Genomic DNA, 22807 nt, shown 5'->3' on the forward strand with positions numbered 1-22807 from the left:
TTCTTTAATACTCACAAATTAATCAATGTGATTCACCACATTAACAAACTGAAAGATAAAAACCATATGATTATCTCAATAGATGCAGAGACAGCCTTTGACAAAATTCAACATCCATTTATGAAAACAAAAAAAAAGACTCTCTGGAAAACAGGCATAGAAGGAACATACCTCAATATAATAAAAGCCATATATGATAAACCCACAGCAAACATTATCCTCAATGGTGAAAAATTGAAAGCATTTCCCCTAAAGTCAGGAACAAGACAAGGGTGCCCACTCTCACCACTACTATTCAACATACTTTTGGAAGTTTTAGCTGCAGCAATCCGAGAAGAAAAAGAAATGAATCCAGATTGGAAAAGAAGAAGTAAAACTCGCACTGTTTGCAGATGACATGATCCTCTACATAGAAAACCCTAAAGACACCACCAGAAAATTACTAGAGCTAATCAATGAATATAGTAAGGTTGCAGGATATAAAATTAACACACAGAAATTCCTTGCATTCCTATACACTAACAATGAGAAAACAGAGAAATTAAGTAAACAATTCCATTCACCATAGTGATGAAAAGAATAAAATACTTAGGAATAAGTCTACCTAAAGAAGCAAAAGACCTATATATAGAAAACTATAAAACACTGATGAAAGAAATCAAAGATGACACAGATAGATGGAGAAATATACCATGTTCATGGATCAGAAGAATCAATATAGTGAAAATGAGTATACTACCCAAAGCAACCTATACATTCAGTGCAATCCCTATCAAGCTACCAATGGTATTTTTCAGAGAACTAGAACAAATAATTTCACAATTTGTATGGAAATACAAAAAAACCTCGAATAGCCAAAGCAATCTTGAGAAAGAAGAATGGAACAGGAGGAATAAACCTGCCTGACTTCAGATTATACTACAAAGCTATAGTCATCAAGACAGTATGGTACTGGCACAAAGACAGAAATATAGATCAATGGAACAAAAAAGAAAGCCCAGAGGTAAATCCATGCACCTATGGACACCTTATCTTTGACAAAAGAGGCAAGAATATACAATGGAGAAAAGACAATCTCTTTAACAAGTGGTGCTGGGAAAACTGGTCAACCACCAGTTTGAATGGTGGTTGCAAGGATTTCAAAGCAAAAATAAACAAATGGGACCTAATTAAACTTAAAAGCTTCTGCACAATGAAGGAAACTATAAGCAGGGTGAAAAGACAGCCTTCAGAATGGGAGAAAATAATAGCAAATGAAGCAAATGACAAAGAATCTCAAAAATATACAAGCAGCTCATGCAGCTGAATACCAGAAAAATAAACGACCCAATCAAAAAATGGGCCAAAAAACTAAAAAGACATTTCTCCAAAGAAGACATACAGATGGCTAACAAACATGTGAAAAGATGCTCAATATCACTCATTATCAGAGAAATGCAAATCAAAACCACAATGAGGTACCATCTCACACAGGTCAGAATGGCTGCTATCAAAATCTACAAACAATAAATGCTAGAGAGGGTGTGGAGAAGTGGGAACCCTCTTACACTGTTGGTGGGAATGCAAACTAGTACAGCCACTATGGAGAACAGTGTGGAGATTCCTTAAAAAACTGGAAATAGAACTGCCATACGACCCAGCAATCCCACTGCTGGGCATACACACTGAGGAAACCAGAGTTGAAAGAGACACGTGTACCCCAGTGTTTGTCACAGCACTGTTTATAATAACTAGGACATGGAAGCAACCTAGGTGTCCATCAGCAGACGAATGGATAAGAAAGCTGTGGTACATATATACAATGGAGTATTACTCAGCTATTAAAAAATAATGTATTTGAATCAGTTCTAATGAGGTGGATGAAACTGGAGCCTACTATACAGAATGAAGTAAGCCAGAAAGAAAAGCACCAATACAGTATATTAATGCATATATATGGAATTTAGAAAGATGGTAACAATGACCCTATATGTGAGACAGCAAAAGAGACACAGATATAAAGAACAGTCTTTTGGACTCTGTGGGAGAGGGCAAGGGTGGGATGATTTGAGAGAATAGCATTGAAACATGTTTATTACCATATTCTGATGCAAGCATGGAGCCCAAAGTGTTTCTCTTCTCATTCACAATTCAGTTCATGGCTCTAAAAAAAATTGGAGGACATTTAGTTAATACCCACTGAACACCAGAAACTATGCCAGGGCCTCCACCATGGCACTCCAGCCTGCCTGATTGTTAGGATCATCTGAAACACTTTTGCACCAGGCAATGCTGGTGTCTGGCCTGCAGAATTCTGACTTTATTGCTCTGGGCAGATTGCCCAGGGCATCAGTGACCCTCCATCGCTTTCCCTTCTCCGGGTGTGCACGGCAGCATTAAGAATCCCTGTACTGAGAGATGAGATGCTTCATCCTACAGGTATGGAGGTGTCGTCTTGGGGGGCTAAACAGGGAGGTGACAGATGTGTGATTTAGAAAGAAGGCTGGGGAAGGCGATAGGGCCCTGGGTTTGGAATGAAGCCCAACTCCCACTGCAGGACTGGCCTCATAACAGCACTAAATGAAATGTAGGTCCTTTGTTCAAAATCTATTAATAATTTCTAAGGGGAGGGGGGCTCCTAAGCACAAAGCCCTGTTCAAGGTTACAGGCCACAAACTGGCCCAGGCTCATCACTGAAGACCGTGGGGAAGTCACTTGACCACCTCCAAGCTCCTGACTCTCTGTGCTGTGCACATCCCAGTAAGATCGTGGACGGGCAGTGCTGGGGGGCGGGGTGTCATGTACCCATTTGGTGGGTGAAGGGAAGCACAGAGAAGAGAGGAAGGGACGCAGGCTGACCAGCCAGTGTGAATGGAGACCCAGCTCCACCCACAAATTGAAAGATGAGCCTGGTGTCCAGCCCCCACCTTAGAGCAGCCACAGACCGCTAGCTGTGGCCAGCAGAGGGCAGCGTTGCACAGCTAAGACCCCAGGAGCTGGGGTACGTCCCAAAGTTGGATAGAACTATCTGCAGGAATGTAGGGCCAGGAGTCTGCGTGACTTAAAGCAGACAATGCCCTAAGAAATAAGGCCTGGCCGTGACCTTCACCGTGAGACCAGAGCAATAAACAGATTAAAGGCAAAGACACGTGACCCACATGCAATAAAGAGGCAGCATGAAGAAATCGCTTTCCTGGGATCTATAACCCAATTCCCCTTGGCCTCCATCCCTGGGATGAGAACTTCAGGGTCCTCCCTGCCTGGTTTTCTCAAAACTGGAAAGAGGACGCACTTGATGGGCACTTCCTCACAGGGCATTTCATTTGATCTTCACAGTGCCCTAGAGGCATGTTTATATCTTCACTTGTTTCTAAGCAGAAGAGTAAATGACGCCCCGAGCTAGTTCTAGGCTGTGCTGGCTTCCTTTCCACCCCAGGGCCTTTGCACATGCTGGTTCTTTCCCTGAAATGCTGTCCTTCCACTCCACTCCTTTCCTGTCATCTACATCTACTTATGTCTCGGCTCAGCATCACTCCTCAGGGAGACCTTCTCAAATCTTGCAGATCTTGCCTTATCACTTTCATCATAGTGACCCATCCTTCCTTTCAGAGCTCCTCTCATGGTGTGCAGGTATATCTGTGGTTATCTGATTAGCATCTTTCTCTCTCTAGCCTGTAAGCACCAGGATGGCAGGAACTCACCATTTTGCTCACAACTGACTTTCCAGTGTCTTGGCCATTGCCTGGCCCAAGCCTATGAATATATGTATTCACTGAATAAGTGAATAAACTTGCCCAACATCACATGGCTATTATGAGCCAGATCTCCTGACCCTGCAGTCAGCCCACATTCTCACTTTATCTTGTTGCTAAATATGAGAAAATATCTGTTACAAACAGGATAAAGAAAATCTTTTTTTGTCTTTTTCTATGATAAAACTTTCCACTGCATTGTGTTTTCTTGAACCCATACAAAAAACATGAGTTTGCCCCTCACAGACAAACCCTAGTCTCTATGACTTTTCTGCCTCCAAAACATTAATAAATAAAATGTTATAATAAATAGATGAACCGGGGAAAACTGTTGAAAGTCGGAGGTGGGGAGGAGCAGGGGTGGTATTCCAGAGGCACAGAGGGCGCTACAGGTCATCTGGACCCCATGACCACTCTAAAGAGGGGGAATGGAGGCACAGTGAGGTTAAGCGACCCGCCCCAAACCACAGAGCTAGGTCTTCCATCGTGAACCTCCTGCTCCCAGACGTATGCCTTCCCAGCTTCTGTGTTTCTGCAGCCAGATTGCAACAGATGCCTTTTTGGTCGTTTAAGAAGATGCTTGCTTTGTTAAGCCCTGCACAGCTGTGCCACCTCATACTTTCCTGCCGCAGGCGGAGGACTTAATGAGTGTCTAGAATCTTATTTGGTGGTATACCTTCACCATCCCATAATAGGCAGGGGCAGAGCATCTTCTTTCCCATGCTAGGACATGCAGTCAAGCACACATTTTTGCAGAAGTTTGCCACTAGTCTCCTGAAGGTTACTGCTAGTCACGAGAAGCAGTTGTCACCATTTATGATTTTAGTGGTTTTCCAGATATGAGGAGATACAAGAATTTGGCTCATATAACCTTTTCCCAAAAATTTTTAGCCATCTGAAGGCCTGTTCTACCAATTTTTCCCAGAGCACAGAGTGCCCCATACCCAGTCTCCACCCTGAACTCCTTTCAGGGATTGTTGAGGGTCAGTGAGTACCGCAGCTTGTGACGTCATCGTTGTAGAGGCAGATGGCAAGTGCCCATCTATAGCTGAGACTATCTACCAAATACCAAGGCTTCCCTCATAGCTCAGTTTGTAAATCATCTGCCTGCATTGCAGGAGACCCAGGTTTGATTCCTGGGTCGGGAAGATTCCCTGAAAAAGGAAATGGCAACCCACTTCAGTATTCTTGTCTGGGAAATCCCATGGACAGATGAGTCTGGCAGGCTACAGTCCATGGGATCACAAGAGTCAAACGTGACTTAGCGACTAAACCACCACCACCAAATACCTCGTTGCACCAGCTTTGTGAATGGTTGCAGTAAGCTGAGAATGTCACTGCGCTTGAGAGTAAGTTGCAGCTTTGGTTTTTTTCACTTCACCAAGTTTCCAGGTGTGCAGGATGCCTGCTGAGAACTCATGGCCAGCTATTAACTGAGGCACTGATGGTGAAGTCATTTTCTTAGGAAGGCCTCAGTGGTTGACTGTCAGGCCCCTAATGCTCAGTCACACAGATGGAGTCGGGGGTTTTCTCACATAGCAAGAAGGGAGGGGGTCAATTTCCTCTCCTGTATGTTTGGCTGGAGACAGTCACATCTATTCCTAAGCCAAATACTGGTGAAGCAAATGAGATGGGCTTTATTTATTTAGTGAAACACTCTGTGCCAGGCATCATCATAAGCGCTAACTCAGTCCTCTTACGGCCCTATAAGGAGGGTCTGATCATTACAGAGAAGGCAATGGCACCCCACTCCAGTACTCTTGCCTGGAAAATCCCATGGACGGAGGAGCCTGGTGGGCTGCAGTCCATGGGGTCGCTAGGAGTCGGACACGACTGAGCGACTTCACTTTGACTTTTCACTTTCATGCATTGGAGGAGGAAATGGCAACCCACTCCAGTGTTCTTGCCTGGAGAATCCCAGGGACGGGGGAGCCTGGTGGGCTGCCATCTATGGGGTCACACAGAGTCGGACATGACTGAAGTGACTTAGCTGCAGCAGCAATCATTACAGAAGAGGAAACTCAGGTCCAGAGAAGTTAGCTTACTCGGTCAATCCTGCATAGCTTTTAAGTGGAAAAGCTGAGGTTTTAGTCCAAGCCAGCTGACTCAAGAATTTCCATCCATGCTATCCTACCCCTCAGTGCCCTTGGGTGTACAGACCCATCCTGGAGCCCTCGGTGGGAGCAGTTCTCCTGAGGGGTGTCTGCTTTGAGATCGGGGTAGACGTGGAATGGACTCAGAATGCCTTTATGAAGGAGGGCTGGGACGAATGCCCAGGGGGTCCCAGCAGTGGCCTCTGCCCTCCCCGTCCGCCCTTTCATCTCTCTTTCCTGCCTCCCTCCCCGGGTCAATGCTTGCATAAAGGGGGTTGCTAAAACCCAGTAATTACTCCTCTCTCATGTCTGTGACCCTCGTCATCCTTCTGCCCTTTCCCCTCACTTTCTGCTTCTCGCTCTTTGAGTTGTGTTATGAAATGACTTTCACAATGTCAGCCATAAATAGATTATGAGAAGAAAATCTTTTGTTTAAACAGAAATTCTAATTTTCCAAAAGGTGGTGAATAAACACTCTGGGATGCATTAGAGATCAGCAAATCTTGTTTGCGCAAAATCATGCTTTAATTTCCTTTTAAAAGCAGAAAATTGCAGCTCTAACGACCTTGCCAGAGGCCTCTTTGAGTCAAAGGATTGGCCTCCCCGTTTCAATTTGCGCTGCTCAGAAGAGGCTGAGCCTTCCTGTGAGCCGGGTGGGTTGTAGGCTTGCCCCAGGGGCACTGAGTGGCTCTCTCCACCCTTCCTGCTGTGCGCACCCCAGCCCTTCAAATGAACGTGCTGTCAAGGGTGACTCATAAAGGACTTTCATCAAGCAGAGACATCCACAGCCTGGGTGCAGGAGCATGGAGCCCCAGGCTTGGGAGAGCTCTGGGTGGCTGTGTAGTTGTGGGTTTTGCTGCCGTCAGAAGCAGAATGTTCTTTTCAACACCTCTCACCAGTGGCACCGGCGACTCCTTACACAACAGGCCAGGGAGGGTCTTCAGCAACTCCTCAGGGTGGGCGTCACTGAAGCCATCACAGCCACATCGGTAAAGCAGGGAGGCTTATTAGAAGGACAGGCTGCCCTCATGGAAGCGAGGGTGGGCAGCGTTCCAGTTACCAGTACTGCATGACACGTCATCCCAAAACCGAGTGGCGAGAAACAATCCCTTTTCTAATGCCTGAAAACTCTGTGGGTCAGGAAATTGGACAGGGCACAGCAGGAAGAGCCTGTCGCTGCTCCAGGATGCCCAGGCCTTCATGGAGAGGCCGGTGGCCTCATCTCTCACGTGGCTGGTGGTTGGCACTAGCGGCTGGGAACTCGGCTGGGACTGTCCGTGAAACACTTACATGTGGCTTCTCCCTGTGGCCCGGGCGTCCATGAGGAGGTATCCCGAACATCTCTGACTGCAGGGAGGGAACTGCCGTACAGTCCCAGCTCCACGTTCTGAAAGCCATTGCCACATCTGTACTGAGGCTACACCGGTCGCGGGCTGGGCCCAGACGGTGACAGAGTGTGGCAGAGACACTGAGCCTGGTCCACTCCTGGGGAACGCAGGATTCCATGGGTGACCCTGGCGGGGGGCCTCCCTGACAGCCCTGCCAAGCCTTCCCTGAAACAACCCTCTGGAGGAACAAGCCCTCACTCCTTAAGTGCGGTCTGCATGGAGCAACCTTCCAAAGAGCACTGTACAGTGGAGAAAACCAAATAGATCGAGGTCAGCCTCTGCAGGGATAAATCATGTCGATGGCATGGACCCTTCCTTGACAGGATGTGGTGAGAAAGACACTTTACCTCTGGAAGTCTTGATCTTCAAAACTCATCACCAAACTCAGCATGAAAATAGCATCAAACAGATTCCCAGAGGGGAACAGCTACAAAATACCCAACTGGTGTTCCTGAAAACTGTCAAGTTCATCAAAGCAAGGCAAGGCTGCGAAACTAGGGTAAAGCTATTAAGAAAGTACACGTGTGGTGGGGGAAGAAGATTTTACAGGAGCTGAGGGAGTTGGACAGGGCAAAGGAGTGAGGAAAGATGGTCGCAGAAAGTGAGCCCCAGCCCCTCCGCCCCGCCCCATGCTGGCCTCATCCTGGGGCTGGGGGCTCGATGGGGGCCTTCCTTCCAGGCATGACATCCAAGTACATCAATATCCAAAGGAAAGAATATCAACACCTCCAGTTAGTTTTGCCTTTTTTTTTTTTTTTAGCCACAAGAAAACTGTCCTCATGGCCCATTGGACCATTCACTGCAGTGACAGGGCTACCCTGCTTGGCTGGGATGAACCAGAATCTCCCCATAGGTTGGAGTTGGGGGTCATCTTCTCCCTAGTTTGTTGGGTCTTCTTAGCAAGAAGGGCAATGATTGCTGGATTGGTACCAAACTCCATCCGCCACCCAGGGCTGGAATGGATGCTGGAAGAGCCTTGGGAGGCTCCACAGGCACAGGCAGTGGTCCTCAACTGGGCAGAGCATACTTAGAGAACTGGATGAATCAGGTTATCAGAGATGCAATCGATAGGAGTTTCCTGTGGACTGGATAGCTTGGTGCAAGAGAGAAGTTCTTTATATGGATTCAGTACTATATGATGGTTTTCCTAAACTCAGTTTCATAGTAATCACACCTCAAAACCACAGAACACACTGTTCTCTCATGAATGTGAGCCTTCTGAGAGGGGCGGTCGTATTCTCTGTTAGTGACATAGCATGAAATTCCATAAGAAAAAGGACCTCATTCACTGGGAGTGTTTTCTATCCCCACCAATGACTTCACCAAACGTTCCATTCATGAGCACTTAGAATCAATTGAGTCCAATTTGGAATAATTTTTAAAGGAAAAAAAAAAACATTGAACTCAATCGGTTCCATGTTTAATAAAATTATGCCTCATAAGACTTCAGTTTGATTAAATTTAAAATATAAATGTCTAGGTATAAAGCAAAACATAATGGCTTTTATTAAACCAGCCCCAGTCAGAAGCCCAGTCAGATTTCACATGGTTTCACATCTGCATTTCCTGCTGAGTCCTTCTTTTCATAAACAACTTTTGAAATCATAAAGTCTACATTTATCAATGTGGATATGACCATCCTTTCTTGGTGAATGAATACAAGTATAAAGTATTATCACATTTACTCTGCTCAGAAGGGAAGATGGCCTGCCACTGTGTGCTATTACCCCAAAAGAAGTTCTATAATGAGTGAGCCCTAGACAAACCATGGGTTCCCTCTTCATATATGCTCTGATTCTGATAGGAGCCTTGTAAGCACTTTGAAATGGCTCTGAGCTGTTACTTTGATAGCCTTCAGAGCCATACGTGTTGCTATAAACCTTAAATTTCATTTGGAAGCAGTTTAACCCTCAATTTATCCACAAACTTTTAAAGAAAACTGCACAATTTCCCAAAGCAAATTCCTCCTGAAATGTGAGCTAGCGTCTCATCAACTCAGCCACTATACACTTGATAAGGACTACATGAAAATTAGGGCAATTCAAAGTCACACTGACTCAACCAACATAAATTGGGATTTTAGTCGTATTTTGTTTCTGCTGTGGTATTGTTTGGGGGTTATTCTGATTTTTTAATTTGTTAAATGTTTTAATGATTAATGATTTATGCCAATATGCCTTTATGCAAAAGAGTGGATACGCTCATAATACGTTGATAAGGATACAGGCTGGTACAGCTTTATTGGAAGATATTGTCGCAGTAGGCTTTAAAGTGTTTGCAATGTATTTCTAGATATTAGACTAAAGAAAAACTTGCCCCACAGCAACCCCAGCATGGGGCAGGTCACTCTGGTCTGTGCTCTGACGGCACCGGGTACCATCTCTCTTCAAACTCAGCATAACCATGATTATCCAACCATTCCATAGGCAATTAAGTTCAACTAAGAACTACTCCTAACCTGCAGAAAACAGTGAAAGCAGACTTGCATACAGACAACCTAGACTTCACACATGGTTCATTTATCCAACGTCTATCCCCCCCTAGACCCTGAGAGTTACATAATGTGACTCTGTGTCTCTGTGTGTCGACGTTAAAAACGGGTCTCATACTCTATGTCACAGGGTGCTTGTGAGAATTAAATATCTTTCCTCTATTTTTTTATTGACGTATAGACGGAGAAGGCAATGGCACCCCACTCCAGTACTCCTGCCTGGAAAATCCCAGGGATGGGGGAGCCTGGTGGGCTGCAGTCCATGGGGTCGCTAGGAGTCGGACACGACTGAGCGACTTCACTTCCACTTTTCACTTTCATGCATTGGAGAAGGAAATGGCAACCCACTCCAGTGTTCTTGCCTGGAGAATCCCAGGGACGGGGGAGCCTGGTGGGCTGCCGTCTATGGGGTCGCACAGAGTCAGACACGACTGAAGCGACTTAGCAGCAGCAGCAGCAGTTGATTTACAGTGTCATGTTAGTGTCAGGTACATGGCACAGAGATTCAGTTGTGTGTGTATATAACTTTATATATATATTTACAAAAGAACATATATACTCTTTTTCAGATTTTTTTCCCTTATAGGTTATTACAAAATATTGAGTAGAGTTCCCTGTGCTACACATAGGTCCTTTTTGATGATCTATTTTATCTACAGTGTGTGTATATACTAACCCCAAACTCCTGGTTTATCCCTCCCCACCAACCTTCCCCTTTGGTAACCATTTAAGTTTTTTTTCCTATGTCTATGGGTCTATTCATGTTTTGTAAATAAGTTCATTTGTATCTTCTTTCTCAGATTCTACATATAAGCTATATTAAATGATATTTGTCTTTGTCTGACTTCCTTCACTTAGTACGATCATCTCTAGGCCCATCCATGTTGCTGCAAGTGGCATTATTTCATTCTTTTTCATAGCTGAGTAGTATTACATTGTGTGTGTGTGTGTGAGACATCTTCATTCATCTGTGATAGACGTTGAGGTTGTTTCCTTGTCGTGGCTATTATAAACAGTGCTGCTGTGAACATCAGGGTGCGTGTATCTTTTCAAATTACAGTTTACTCTGGATGCATGCCCAGAAGTGGGATTTCAGGATCATATGTTAACTCTATTTTTAGTTTTTAAGGAACCTCTACACCATTCTCCATAGCGGCTGCATCATTTTACATTCCCGCCAACAGTGTAGAAAGCATTCCTTTTTAAAATATCTTAAGCTGAGTTTCTGGAGAAGGGAATGGCAAGCCACTCCAGTATTCTTGCCTAGAGAATTCTACAGACAAAGGAGCCTGGCGGGCTACGGTCCGTGAGGTTGCAAAGAGTCAGACACGACTGAGTGACTAACACACACACAGACTGAGTTTCAGTACTAAATACTAGTGTGGCTTGTTACCCAGCACACACTGACTGCTACATTTGTCATTGTTCCTTTCATGCCTAGCAGGGGCTGGCACTAGTAAATTCCCAATTAGTATTTATCGAATGAATGAATGAATGAGTTCATGAGCAAAGGAAAGAATTGATGAGTGAATGAACAAATGAGAGGCAGGAGGGAAGCAACCCTTTAATTCTATTGGACAGATTAATTCTAGGGAGTGGGAGGATCAAGTTACAACAACAATGATCTCTTCTTAATTGCCTTAATTTCATAGACTGTGTGCTTAGAAAGAGAAATGTGATGAGACATAATCTTCTAATCACATTAGAACAACTTGTCATGTCTTTTCTATGGATTGTAAAAGAACATCCAAATTTCAGATTCAGGTCCCCTGACTACTTTAGAAAACCAAACCATCCATTAATATATTTCAGGAAATTACACTCAAACTGGTTATCTTACTTATTAGCAAGGTTGATATTTCTCCTTCCCTCAACCACAGATATAAAATGCCATCTGGGAGCACAGACAATAATTTGAACTCTATGGGATTCTTTAGTTTATCTCTATCGTGTATAACTGAAATCTTAATTTTTCCAGTCATATTAAGTTCTTCTTTTTCCTGAGGCAAAACCAGAAGGCAAAAAATCTTCAAAGCCATTGAATTGTGTTCTTGCCTTCTTGGATTTCAGCTCTAAAACAGAGTTGAGAAGACAAAACAGATTAATTAATTGAAGTGTCACAATTGTAATTATCTAATTCATTTTATTCCCCAGATTTTCAACATGTTAAATTCAGGTAGTAGTTAAGTTTTGAGGATTTATATGACATAAATATTTGTTAATCAACTACCAGAAAACTCAGTTTCCTTTTTAAAAATGATTTCCTGGGGCTATTAGGGAGGGGAGTAGGATAAATGGACCAGTTTTGGTTTTTTTCATGCCAGAGTCAGTGAATACCATCTAGAGTTAAAACATGGGGACTTAGAAAAAGTTGATGACTTCAGCTTCTCTGGTTTTTATCTTTTTTTCTTAAGTTTAAGGGGAAAGTGAACTTGTTTCTCTTAACTGTGTGTGTGTCTCCAAATGGTGGCCGTTACTTTAGTTCAACTTCAGATTTCATTAGTATCAAATCTAAGTAAAGTCAAATGCCTTCTCATTACAAATACTATATGTAGTAAAATTCCTCCTTTTCAACAAAGCATATTATTTGTTTTTTTCATCCGTAGAGCAGAGACCAAATACTGAGGATGGAGGTTATTCAAGGGTGGTGGGGAGTAGAGTGTTGAGGTTGTTTTTCCTTTTGGGCATCATCCTTTGTACTTTTATAACTTGTTCAACTTTTAGAAAATATAACCACATTATCATTTTATACAATGATAAAGGTATTAACACTTTAAAAAACCAAATCACTAAAATGTTTCTCCTAGCTTGCTCCAAGTTAGTTCTCCACCTCAAAACATCTGGCTTTAAAAGCCTACAGCACAGATAATTCATTTGGGAGTGATCAGCACAGAGAGGGTTCTGTGCCACAGGAGAGGAAATGGCCCAGCCAGAGAGGAAGAAAAGAGAAGCAAGGTCTCCTTCCCCAGAAGACGAGCTGGCACTGAAGCCGGAGTGAGCTCAGAGGTGTCGAGACAAGACAGAACCTCCTGCAGTCACAGATGCAAAGCTTCCAAGAAAGCCCCAACAGGAGTCCCCCACTCTCAAGAGTTCTCTCTGATTCACTCATATTTCTTTGAATGACATAGAAATTCCGGAACACTGCTTGCTAGAGACCCATCACAGGGCTTCACATCCCCAGTATTCTTCTGCAGCAGACACCATGTCCCCAGGAGGTGCCCCAGACAGCCTCTAGCCCTGTAGCAGGGTAGAATCTTCACTGCTGACCCTCCCGGAGCTCCACGGCTGCTCCTGAGCCCCCCTCCCTCACCCCACACAGCCCATCCCCCAGCTTTGTACAAACTGAGGAAGATACCCAAGCACAAACATGGTACTTCAGGCCTTGGTGTTTTCCCTGAGGCAGACTCCACACGCTCATGGTAAATCTAAATATAACTCCCTGGCCTGTTGCCTGGAAGAAGCCCTCCACGGTCAGGTTCCTCTGTAACTTCCCAATCACGTCTCCTCCAAGGGACCCGTGAGCCTGAGTTTCCCTCTGCTCCCTGTGTTTCCTCCGGAGTCATCAGCAGAGGGCTCGCCCCACGCAGCAGCCTATAGAGTGTCTTTGAGCCGTTTAGAAAGAAGCATCCCTTCCTCACATTACTTTTACTTCCATCTGGCAGAAAATCACTGTCTTGTACTGATGTATCTAGAAAACTTTCAGGATAGATTACCCAAAGCCACAGCATCTCTGCCATAAACAACAGGTGCCCCTTACAGGACATCCTTGTGTGTGGCACAGCCTGCCTTCCCAGGCCCTGCCTTCCTGGGCTTTTTTCTCTCTGCATCATGTATGTGTTTTTCCCAGCACTACTTCCATGACTGAGCGTTAGGTATCTCAATGTCTTGGGAGGAATTCTAAGGTCAAGTGGTCAAAATCAGCATCTTGCTAGAAAGATCACGTACCCACCTGGCCTGGCCTGTCCTCTCTGGATGTGAACTTCCTGTTCAGTCTTAGAAGCTGGACTGTTTCAAGGAGAACCTGTTAAAGGATATCAAGCCTCCACATTTGCTGGAGACTGGACTCATCTCAATCCTCACTGGCATGTGAATTCACTCTATCCTGAATTTTACAGGTAATAGAAATCAAGGCTTCCCAAGACTAAGCAGCTCCCCCAGGGTTCACTGGAGATGCTACACTGCATGGTCTTCCCACCCTCAAAGCCCCTAACTCAGCAGGTTGAAACAAGAGACCAGAGAAGACGAGAGATGTGTCCACGAGGATGGGCTGGCTGAGTACCTTGCTGTGTGAGCCTAGATGTCCCTTTTCACTTAGGGAAAATTTTTACACTGCAGTCAAAAGCCATTTAAGAAATAAACTCCAGGAAGACAGTAATGGAAGTGCTGGTAACCTTTAATGACAGCGGCGCTCGCAAAACGTACAGTTCACGAAGGGCTAACGCTTGATCCAAAAAGCTCTTGTTAAAATCCAATCATCATGAGCAATGAGCGTTAGCAGGAGATGCTGTTGCTGAACAAAAACTGGAAAGGTTAATGGCCTTCTTTGCTAAAAACAATCTGAGGCTTTATCTCACGTTCCAGCTCAGCCTCAGATCCGTGCATATGCTGAAGATTGTTTTGGTTTTGGGGTGTTTTTTTTTTTTTTTTTTTGCATTTTAGTAATCAGGAGAAAAATTGATTACCAAAATTATAATTAAGAGCTGGGAAAATATGCAACAATTTGGCTGCTTCATTTAGCACATATTTCAGGTTAATTGCATGATTTTACTAATGAAGATATTTGCATGAATATTTTCAGGGGCTACATTCACTTTATTGTGTAATGAACACTGCTGAGCAGAAGACTTCGCTTTTTGTGGGATTCAGGATGAGACAAAGGCTGAAACTCTCGATGAGTTTTTAGCCTCACATGTCAGGAGCTTAATTCAGTTCCCTTCAGTCACTCAGTCATGTCTGACTCTTTGCGACCCCGTGGACTGAAGCACGCCAGGCCTCCCTGTCCATCACCAACTCCTGGAGCTTACTCAAACTCATTCCATTGAGTCGGTGATGCCATCCAACCATCTCATCCTCCGCCGTCCCCTTCTCCTCCCTCCTTCAATCTTTCCCAGCATCAGGGTCTTTTCAAATGAGTCACTTCTTTGCATCAGGTGGCCAAAGTATTGGAGTTTCAGCTTCTACATCAGTTCTTCCAATGATTTCCTTTAGGATGGACTGGTTGGATCTCCATCCAAGGGACTCTCAAGAGTCTTCTCCAACACCACAGTTCAGAAGCGTCAATTCTTTAGGCTCAGCTTTCAGTGCTCAGTGCTCAGTTATAGTCCCACTCTCACATCCATACATGATCACTGGAAAAACCATAGCCTTGACTAGATGGACCTTTGTTGGCAGAATAATGTCTCTGCTTTATAACAAGCAGTCTAGGTTGATCCTAACTTTTCTTTCAAGGAGCAAGTGTCTTTTAATTTCATGGCTACAGTCACCACCTGCAGTAATTTTGGAGCCCAAAAAATAAAGTCTCTCACTGTTTCCACTGTTTCCCCATCTATTTGCCATGAAGTGATAGGACCAGATGCCATGATCTTAGTTTTCTGAATGTTGAGTTTTAAGCTACTTTTTCACTCTACTGTTTCACTTTCATCAAGAGGCTCTCTTTAGTTCTTCACTTTCTTCCATAAGTGTGGTGTCATCTACATATCTGAGGTTATTGATATTTCTCCTGAAATCTGGATTCCAGTTTGTGCTTCATCCAGTCCAGCATTTCTCATGATGTACTCTGCATATAAGTTAAATAAGCAGGGTGACAAAATACAGCCTTGATGTACTCCTTTCCCAATTTGGAACCAGTCTGTTATTCCATGTCCAGTTCTAACTGTTGCTTCCTGACCTGCATACAGATTTCTTAGGAGGCAGGTCCGGTGGTCTAGTATTCCCATCTCTTTCAGAATTTTCCACAGTTGTGAAAAATTTCCACTATGTTGTGATCCACACAGTCAAAGGCTTTGGCATAGTCAATAAAGCAGAGGTAGATGCTTTTCTGGAACTCTCTTGCTTTTTTGATGATCCGACAGATGTTGGCAATTTGATCTCTGGTTCCTCTGCCTTTTCTAAATCCAGCTTGAACATCTGGAAGCTCATAGTTCATATACTGTTGAAGCCTGGCTTGGAGAATTTTGAGCATTACTTTACTAGCATGTGAGATGAGTGCAATTGTGTGGTAGTTTGAGCATTCTTTGGCATTGCCTTTCTTTGGGATTGGAATGAAAACTGACCTTTTCCAGTCCTGTGGCCACTGCTGAGTTTTCCAAATTTGCTGGCGTATTAAGTGCAGCACTTTCATAACATCATCTTTTAGGATTTGAAATAGCTCAACTGGAATTCCATCACCTCCACTAGCTTTGTTCATGGTGATGCTTCCTAAGGCCCACTTGACTTCACTTTCCCGGATGTCTGGCTCTAGGTGAGTGATCACACCACCATGATTATCTTGGTCATGAAGATCTTTTTTGTACAGTTCTTCTGTGTATTCTTGCCACCTCTTCTTAATATCTTCTACTTCTGTTAGGTCCATACCATTTCTGTCCTTTATCGAGCCCATCTTTGCATGAAATTTTCCCTTGGTATCTCTGATTTTCTTGAAGAGATCTCTAGTCTTTCCCATTCTATTGTTTTCCTCTATTTCTTTGCATTGATCACTGAGGAAGCCTTTCTTATCTCTCCTTGCTATTCTTTGGAACTCTCCATTCAAATGGGTATAACTTTCCTTTTCTCCTTTGCTTTTTGCTTCTTTTCTTTTCATAGCTGTTTGTAAGGCCTCCTCAGACAACAATTTTGCCTTTTTGCATTTCTTTTTCTTCAGGGTGGTCTTGATCACTGCCTCCCATACAATGTCATGAACCTCTGTCCATAGTTCTTCAGGCTATCTGTCTATCAGATCTAGTCCCTTGAATCTATTTCTCACTTCCACTGTATAACTGTAAGGGATTTGATTTAGGTCATACCTAAATGGTCTAGTGGTTTCCCCTTCTTTCTTCAATTTAAGTCTGAATTTGGCAATAAGGAGTTCATGATCTGAGCCACAGTCAGGTCCCAGTCCTGTTTTTGCTGACTGTATAGAGCTTCTCCATCTTTGGCTGCAAAGAATATAATCAATCTGATTTTGGTATTGATCATCTGGTGATGTCCATGTGTGGAGTCTTTTCTTGTGTTGTTGGAAGAGGGTGTTTGCTATGACCAGTGCATTCTCTTGGCAAAACTCTATTAGCCTTTGCCCTGCTTTGTTCTGTACTCCAGCCAAATTTGCCCATTACTCCAGATATTTCTTGACTTCCTACTTTTGCATTCCAGTCCCCTACAATGAAATGGACATCTTTTTTGGGTGTTAGGTCTAGAAGGCCCTGTAGGTCTTCATAGAACCACTCAACTTCAGCTTCTTCTGCATTATTAGTCTGAGCAAAGACTTGGATTACTGTGACATTAAATGGTTTTCCTTGGAAACGAACAGAGATCATTCTGTCGTTTTTGAGATTGCATCCAAGCACTGCATTTTGGACTCTTTTGTTGACTATGATGGCTACTCCATTTCTTCTGAGGGATTCTTGCCCACAGTAGTAGATATAATGATCATCTGAGTTAAATTCACCCATTCCAGTCCATTTTAGTTCTCTGATTCCTAAAATGTCAATGTTCACTCTTGCCATCTCCTGTTTGATCACTTCCAGTTTACCTTGATATGAACCTAATTCCAGGTTCCTATGCAGTATTGCTCTTTACAGCATTGGACTTTACTTCCATCACCAGTCACATCCACAACAGGGTGTTGTTTTTGCTTTGGCTCCATCTCTTCATTCTTTCTGGAGTTATTTCTCCACTGATCTCCAGTAGCAACTGGGCACCTACCAACCTGGGGAGTTCATCTTTCAGTGTCCTATCATTTTGCCTTTTCATACTGTTCATGGGGTTCTCAAGGCAAGAATACTGAAGTGGTTTGCCATTCCCTTCTCCAGTGGACCACATTCTGTCAGAACTCTCCACCATGACCCGCCCATCTTGGGTGGCCCTACATGGCATGGCTCATAGTTTCATTGTGTTAGACAAGCCTTGGTCCATTTGATCAGATTGGCTAGTTTTCTGTGATTGTGGTTTTCAATCTGTCTGCCCTCTGATGGAGAAGGATAAAAGGCTTATGGAAGCTTCCTGATGGGAGAGAATGACTGAGGGGGAAACTGGGTCTTGTTCTGATGGGCGGGGCCATGCTCAGTAAATATTTAACACAATTTTCTGTTGAAGGGCTGGGCTGTGTTCCCTCCCTGCTATTTGACCTGAGGCCAAACTATGGTGGAGGACCTCCTTCAAAAGATCCCATGGACGCTCTGCTACACAGCCCCCCCAACCCTGCAGCAGGCCACTGCCAACCCTCGCCTCCGCCGGAGACTCCTGGACACCCACAGGCAAGTCTGGGATGGTCTCTTGTGGGGTCACTGCTCCTTTCTCCCGGGTCCTGGTGCACAAGGTTCTGTTTGTGCCCTCCAAGAGTCTATTTCCCAGTCCTGTGTAAGTTCTCATGGCTCTGTGGTGGGTTAATGGCGACCTCCTTCAAGAAGGCTTATGCTATACCCAGGTCTGCTGCACCCAGAGCCCCTGCCCCGCAGCAGTCCACTGCTGACCCGCAGCTCCTTAGGAGACACCCAGACACAGTTCTGTCTCAGTCTGTGTGGGATCTCTGGGTCCTGGTGCACACAAAGTATGTTTGAGCCCTCTGAGCCCTCTGACAGGCATGGGGTTTGATTCTAAATGTGATTTTGCCCCTCCTCCCATCTTGCTGGGGCTTCTCTGCCCTTGGACATGGAGATGTCCTCACAGTTGTTCCAGCACCGCGCAGCCACCACTACAAGTTAAGTTTTACTTGGGGCAAAATGAGGCCTGCAGCATGGAGACAGCACCTCAGATAGCTTAATTAGTAATCAGTTAAACCACCCTGGTGGGATTTACACTGCCTGCTGGTACAACTTGGATCCTTCTGTAGTTTTTAAGAAGACTAGAAGATTCACACACACACACACACAAAAAAACCTTGAAAAAGCCCTTTATTACCACTTTTTGAAAAAGTATACCAAAAAGAAGTATTTGGGGACCTCCTTGGCCGTCCAGTGGCCATTCAGTGGTCAAGACTCTGCCTTCCAACGCAGGGGGTGCAGGTTCAACCCCTGGTCTGGGAACTAAGATCCCACATGGCTCAGGGCCAAAAAAACAAGACATAAAACAGAAGCAATGGTGTAACAAATTCAATAAAGACTTTAAAAATGGTCCACGTCAAAAAAATCTTTTAGAAAAAAGAGAAGTATTTCAGCCATGCCTACCCAGTGCTAATTTCTACTAGTCATCATAACTTACTTTCATTTAAGAAAAAAATAAATGTGATGCCTATAAAATTACAAAGAAGTTAGAAAATATTTTTTTAAGTCAAAAGAAAATAAGAATTATCCCTATTTCTACCCCTCGAAGAGAACCAGTGTTTAAAATGGGGTGGGGGGTGGGGGAGTGTAAGATTCTAAATATTTTTCCTTTCTGAAAATGTACTTTTCATTTTTTACCAAAATGCATTTACTGTAGGTAGTTTTTTATTTAAGCTGTTTCTTCACCTAACAATGAATTGAGAGCACATTCTATATCAGTAAACATTTTTCTACTGCTGTGTAAATATATGAAGCTTTTCATGGTGTGAACATGTCATGATTTATGTAAATGACCCCCTTTTGTTGCGTTGGGTTGAATCCAGTTCACTGTATAAGCAGCAAGCACTGAACATTCTCAAAGCTCCTTGAGCACATTTATCATTATTTCCTTAAGACAGATTCATAGATACTCAACACTTAGAAAGCCTTGATGAAAGCAAAAGTTGCTCAGTTGTGTCCGAGTCTTTGCAACCCCACGGACTACATAGTCCATGGAATTTTCCAGGCCAGAATACTGGAGTGGGTAGCCTTTCCCTTCTCCGGGGGATTGTCCCAACCAGGGATCGAACCCAGGTCTCCCGCATTGCAGGTGGATTCTTTACCAGCTGAGTCACAAGGGAATAGATGCTGCCAGTTTGATCCTGCTAAGCTGCTAAGTCGCATCAGTCGTGTTTGACTCTGTGCGACCCCATAGACGGCAGCCCACCAGGCTCCCCTGTCCCTGGGATTCTCCAGACAAGAACACTGGAGTGGGTTGCCATTTCCTTCTCCAATTTGACCCTAGAACAACAGAAATTTTACATCGCACCAGCAGTGTGGTATAAAGCCGCATTTTCCTACAATCTCACCAACACTGGGGCCCGATGCTATCATCTGAAAATGGAGGCTAGAAAATGTCTCTCTGTTGATTTAATTTGCATTTCTTCAGTTGCTGGTGGAACCCGTGGTTATTTATGGGCCATTTATGGTTCTTTGTTGAGTTGCCAGCACAAGCGCTTTGTCCATTTGTGAAAACTGGGCTGTTAATTTCGTTTTCTGTTTCATAGGATCTTTCTATGTTGTAAGAATATGATCATTAATCTGTATATATGGTCCACATAGGTTTCCATTGGTTTTAATATTTTTTTACTGATGCAAAAAATAAAATGATTACATTTTGTTTACCACATTCATTCCGTGGGAGAGTTCCAGGCCTGTGGGGCGGAGCCACCTCTGGTGGGCTGGTGGGTACGCTCTTGCCAGCCCAGGCACTGCCCCCACCCCTGCTCACTGAGTTCTCATATTATTACCTGCATCTGACTATGAGGGGATGGAGGTTCCAAGGGCTTCAGGACTTGACCCGGGTCACTCAAGAACGGTGTCAAGACCTGAACCCAAGCCGTCTGTCTCGTGGGCCAGACTCTGCCTGCAAAGCGTTGCTAGTAGTGAGAGATGATAGAGCAAGCATCCGGTGCTGTAAACTCCAGGCTCCAGCCAACTGTTCCTGTAGGAACTTGTATCTGTTAGGAATGCTTGGCAGGTGGAACAGAAGCTCCAGCTACAGCAAATTGAACAAATAGGGCTTTTCATCCAGAGATGTTTAATTACTGCTGTGTGTGATGTGCCAGTGGTGAATTGTGTGTGACAGCGTCTGTTGGACCTCGAAGCATCTCTAACAGTATCTATGACTGCGTGTGTTTTTATAAGTATTTGCACTGCTGCTTGAGAGAGAAGGCAGCAGCTGAGTGCATTGTCAGAGGCCTGGTTGACAGTGGAAGATGGTTCAGGGCACAGCTGATACCGTGCACTTGTTCCCAAGGCTCCTGCTCTCGGTACCTGTTCCAATGGGCCTGCAGAACATGGCGCTGGAAATGATGGAAGCAGCTACACAGGGTTTAAGAGCATCACTACTCAGCTCTTCCCACCCTAAGGTGCGTATTCCTCCAGCTCAGCAACCCTGCTCAGGAGCAAATGCCTGAAAACCCTGGTGGGACCAGAGGCCTCATTATAAAGGAGCTTGGCCTCTCGGTGGCTTCACTCTCCCACCAAGTGAAAGAGCCAGGCAACACCTTCCCTGGTTCACCATTAGCATCCCGGGGGGGTGAGGGGGCAGGCCTAGGAGGGTTAGACTGAGAGAAGGCCCAGGCTCCGACCCTCCCACACTGGGGCCAGCTGAGGTTGGGAGGCGCAGCTTCTCTTTCCAAGCTGAGGCTCCCCATGAGTTAAATCTGGAAAATGTCAGGAAACTTCAAAAAAGCACAAATAATGTTCTTTTGAAAAGCTATTTAACATGATTCTACAATGCAAGGAATGAACCTAGGTGGATCCTGGATGGGGCAGGAGGGAGTTGCCACCCAGCATAGGACCCGATACTGAAATAATGACTATCATTGAATAATAGTATCAAATCATATTCAGCTCTTCCAGAACTTGATCTTTGGACCCTGATTATGGAAGGGGGCTCCTTGTTCCTAGGGGACACATGTGACCTCTTGAAGAATAAAGTGCTGTGACCCCGCCATGTATCCCCAGGGGTCGAGGGAGGCTTCCTAGGACGATGCTGACAGAGTACGATGTTAACAGGTAAGGATCTGGGTGAGGGACTTTGAGGGGGCGGGGATGAGGGAGGTGGGCATCATTGTTCTGTTCTTGCAACTTCTCTGCAGCTTTGAATTTTTTGAAAATTAAACATTTTTTAAAGCGTTATTTAAAATTCTGGGTGTGACCATACACAAAAATAAACTCAAAATGGATTAAAGAGCTAAACGTAAGACCAGAAACTATAAAACTCCTAGAGGAGAACATAGGCAAAACACTCTCTGACATACATCACCACAGGATCCTCTATGACCCACCTCCCAGAGTAATGGAAATAAAAGCAAAAATAAACAAATGGGGCCTAATTAAACTTAAAAGCTTTTGCACAATGAAGGAAACTATAAGCAAGGTGAAAAGACAGCCTTCAGAATGGGAGAAAATAATAGCAAATGAAGCAACTGACAAACAACTAATCTCAAAAATATACAAGCAACTCCTACAGCTCAATTCCAGAAAAATAAATGACCCAATCAAAAAATGGGCCAAAGAACTAAACAGACATTTCTCCAAAGAAGACATACAGATGGCTAACAAACACATGAAAAGATGCTCAACATCACTCATTATCAGAGAAATGCAAATCAAAACCACTATGAGGTGCCATTTCACGCCAGTCAGAATGGCTGCTTTCCAAAAGTCTACAAGCAATAAATGCTGGAGAGGGTGTGGAGAAAAGGGAACCCTCTTACACTGTTGGTGGGAATGCAAACTAATACAGCCACTATGGAAAACAGTGTGGAGATTCCTTAAAAAACTGGAAATAGAACTGCCTTATGATCCAGCAATCCCACTGCTGGGCATACACACTGAGGAAACCAGAATTGAAAGAGACACGTGTACCCCAATGTTCATCGCAGCACTGTTTATAATAGCCAGGACATGGAAGCAACCTAGATGCCCATCAGCAGATGAATGGATAAGAAAGCAGTGGTACATATACACAATGGAGTATTACTCAGCCATTAAAAAGAATACGTTTGAATCAGTTCTAATGAGGTGGATGAAACTGGAGCCTATTATACAGAGTGAAGTAAGCCAGAAAGAAAAACACCAATACAGTATACTAATGCAT

This window comes from Bos indicus, chromosome 18 (assembly GCF_029378745.1).
Source record: "Bos indicus isolate NIAB-ARS_2022 breed Sahiwal x Tharparkar chromosome 18, NIAB-ARS_B.indTharparkar_mat_pri_1.0, whole genome shotgun sequence".
NCBI classification, from domain to species: Eukaryota; Metazoa; Chordata; class Mammalia; order Artiodactyla; family Bovidae; genus Bos; species Bos indicus.